Source organism: Erpetoichthys calabaricus, chromosome 1, assembly GCF_900747795.2.
Source record: "Erpetoichthys calabaricus chromosome 1, fErpCal1.3, whole genome shotgun sequence".
In the NCBI taxonomy this organism is placed as follows: domain Eukaryota; kingdom Metazoa; phylum Chordata; class Cladistia; order Polypteriformes; family Polypteridae; genus Erpetoichthys; species Erpetoichthys calabaricus.
The window spans coordinates 28,307,471-28,311,089 of NC_041394.2; positions in this window are offsets into that span (position 1 = coordinate 28,307,471).

The window sequence follows — 3,619 nt, forward strand, 5'->3', positions numbered from 1 at the left end:
ATCACACCCATCCTGCTCCACCTTCACTGGCTCCCTGTGTCTTACAGAATTGAATATAAAATTCTATTAATAACCTACAAAGCTTTAAATAACCTTGCGCTAAACTACATCAGTGACCTCCTCCATCACTATGTGCCTGTCCCCCCACTAAGATCCTCTGATTCTAGAAATCTTGTTGCACCCCACACTAATCTACACTCTATGGGTGACAGGGCCTTCAGCTGTATAGCGCCCAGACTCTGGAATGACCTACCGAAATTAATTAGATCAGCTGACTCCATGAATTCTTTTAAAAAACAACTCAAAACTCATCTGTTCAGGAAGACTTTTAGCTCTACCTGACTTTATTATTCTTCTTTCAGTTTACCTCTCTGTCAAGTTTCTCATGTAACCTGTATGTGTGTGTGCGAGACCATCAATTATGTTGTCTGTTAGACTTTTCTCTGAATTTACTATCTTACTCTTCTTTATTTACTTATCTGGTTTAGTACAATGCTATATACTGTATACCCTGCCATTCTTTCTTAAACTCTGTAATGCGCCCTGAGCATGGGAAAGGTGCTATATACAGTAAATAAAATGTATTATAATTAAATGTATTATTAATCTAAAACCACACACACAATTGCACAGACACAGTCTTGGGTTTTAAAACACTTTATTTTATTCAACAGACAAACTAAAACAGGATTCTTTCTCGTGAATACAAGTCTGTACAGCACAGCAATTCAAACCTTCCTCTTCTCTCATCTCCACTCCTTCCAGTCAATTGTTCTCCAGCTCCTGGATTCCAGCTTAACCTGAATGAGGCAGAGCTGCTCCTCGTATTCCACACCTGGAAGCCATTATGGGTTAGGCAAAAGCCCCAAAATTCCCTACAGTGTCTATGGATGCACCCACAGAACCCAACAGAGCTACCCTGCAGGACTACAGTTGCCTGCATGCCCTGGGAGTGTCCATACAGGTACCATAGCCCAGGGATCTGGCTGTCTCAGGAGAGCAAATAGTTCAAATAGGTCACTTCCACTTATCCATCCAGCATACTGGCTTCCTGGCAGTATAACAATCCTTGACTGAGCCCTTCCAAGATGCCAGCATCTCAGCTGTGATGTTGTCACTTTCTGCCAATCTTCTGACTGAGGCAGGGAATGTCCTGCCTTCTTTCTCGTCCAGTTACTGGCTGGGTAAGGAACCTTGAAATTGTCTCATCTGGGCACATAGACTGGCATCATCACTTTAGGCACCAAGTGTCTATTTGTTCAACAGGACAGACATCATAGCTAAACAACCCTTGTCATTCCCTAAGACGTCTACCTCTAGGGGTTGCTTGATCATAGTATACATACTTGCTGTGCTATACACTTCAGTTCAGCATTGGATGACTGGCCCTGTGCTTGTGTCACAGCTGACAACTGCAGCAAGAATTCTGTGTTTTTCCCATTTAGACTAAACCCAATCAACAGAGCCTACCTCATTTATAACTGTACCAGCTGCATTTGCTTATTTGAAAAGTCCTCTAATTTAGTGTGTGTCTATTCCTTATAATAGTTGTGATAGTTTTAAGGGTCCCCGTGACCCCTTGAACCCTCAGACTAGATGTCAGACACCAGATAAAAGTCCAATAATTAAATTTATTATAATAATAATGTGCACAAAACACATACACTCCACAATACTCATAAACAATAACTATAATCAATAAACAATCACAATCCTCCACTCCCAGACGCGTTGCCACCCTTCCACCCAGCTCAGCTCATCTTCTGGGATTTCCCATAGTCCTTTTATATTCCCTGACCCGGAAGTGTTTCCAATCCCTCAGTCCATGTAATCTCCTATCACTTCCGGGTCAGATAAAAATCCTCTTCTTCATCCTGGAAGTACATAATTTCCCTTGTCGTCTTGCCTATGACGTACTTCCAGGTTATAGGGCATGTAGAATTCCCTGAGCCTCCCTACAGTGTTTTCCTGGAGGTCCCCATGGTATCCAGCAGGGCTGGATGTAAAAACTACAAAGTCCATGAGGCCCTGCTGAAAATCGGGTAACCTCTATGCCGCAGGGAGAGCTCCATCTGGCAGCCTGGGGGTGTTGGCCGGGATGACAGGCTGGCCATCCCTCACATAGTATAAATTTTATTAATTATCACATCTATTTAATTAATATCCACAATCAACACTTTATAAGATGAAAACAGTTGTCCTTACTTTTGTTATTCATAACTAGTTTGCAAAACTGCTCACTGATTAGAAAAAGGGTGAGAATGAAAACTTGTAGCCACCGGCCCCCCAGGCCCGGAGTTCGACACCCCTGCTTTAGAACATGGGTAAATTGTGTCCATGAAAGGATGCACGTGATCAGCAGCAATACCCATTAGGCCCTAACATTCAAATGACGGTTGATTGGTATTAACAGGCCCAATGTTTGCCATGAAAACATTTCCCACACCAACACCACCAATCTGGACTGCTGACGCAAGGTTTTTTCTGTGCAGGAATCATACTGTTGTCATTAAATTTTGAACATACTATCTGTGTGTTTTAACAGAAATCGAGATTCATCAGACCAGGCTACATTTTTCCAGTCTTCAACTGTTCAATTTTGGTGAGCCTGTGCCCACTGCAGCCTCAGTGTTCTGGTTTTGGGGAACAGGAATGGAACCCGACATGGTATTCTGCTCTTCTCCCTCATCCACCTCAAGATTTCACATGTTGTGAATTCTAAAGATGCTTTTCCGTTCACCACACTTGTACAGAGTGATTAAAGGTTACTGTAGCCTTTCTGTCAGTTCCAACCAGCCCGGCCATTCTCCACTGACTTCTCTCATCAACAAGGTGTTTCCATTCTGCAGAACTGCCACTCACTAACTTGTGCCTGGATGATTTTACACATTTTGTAGCTGCCACATGACTGGCTGATTAGAGAATTGCAAGGCGTTCGGGGTTTCATAATAATTTGATCAGTCAGTGTATATGAAATTTTTAACCTTAAGTGCAAAAATTGTAAAAGGAAAAAAGTACCTTTTACTCGTCATCAATTCTAAGCCAGAATACATAAAACCGTTACATTTAGTCTGTGAAAAAGGTACCAAACCAATTTAATCTCAAACAACGTTTTACAAATGGTTCAGGACAAAGCCACTCCTGAATGACATCAGAATGAGAAGTACTTCTAACTATGATGTTATACTGAAATAATTAAATTGAAAGAAAACAATTTAAACCAAAGCTGGCGTACATCGTTAAAACAATTAAGGAATTATTACAGTTTTGCAGTTATTTCGGCTAATGAAATAACCCATTCTGTGAAGGATATTATAGAAAATAAACGACTGGCGATTAGACCCGCCAATTTTAAAATCGTCACGGAGACCCACCAGTGCTATGTCACGCACACAACATCAAGGTGGTCGCGTTAGATAAAAATTACGAATCCTCAACTGCCTGCGCGCGCCTCAAGACTGCCTCTTGGAGTTTCTACCACGCCTATATTTAAATAGAAGCCCCGCCCGTCGACCTTAATTGGGTGTTGCTGTCTTGCTGTGCTTCCCTAAAGTGACAGCCAAGTATGCACTAAGTAACTGTAACTTTACGTTGTTTAGTATTTCTAATATTTCTGCGC